This window comes from Penaeus monodon, chromosome 23 (genome assembly GCF_015228065.2).
Source record: "Penaeus monodon isolate SGIC_2016 chromosome 23, NSTDA_Pmon_1, whole genome shotgun sequence".
In the NCBI taxonomy this organism is placed as follows: domain Eukaryota; kingdom Metazoa; phylum Arthropoda; class Malacostraca; order Decapoda; family Penaeidae; genus Penaeus; species Penaeus monodon.
Window position 1 is genome coordinate 2,073,282 of NC_051408.1, and position 208 is coordinate 2,073,489.

Here is a 208-nt window from a genome sequence, read left to right on the forward strand (position 1 = left end):
GAGTAGCTCAAGCTCTAGTAGTTCAAGTAGTTCTAGCTCAAGTAGTTCCAGCTCAAGTAGTAAGTACTCTAAATATAACATTCATTTTTCAAAAGAGAATACTGTATGATTTCTGGAAGGTAAAGTTGTTTGCCATATTCAGTAGTGATTCCATATTTAAATTAAGTTCATATTTAGTAAATGTATCAAAAAACATTTGCCCCCCCCC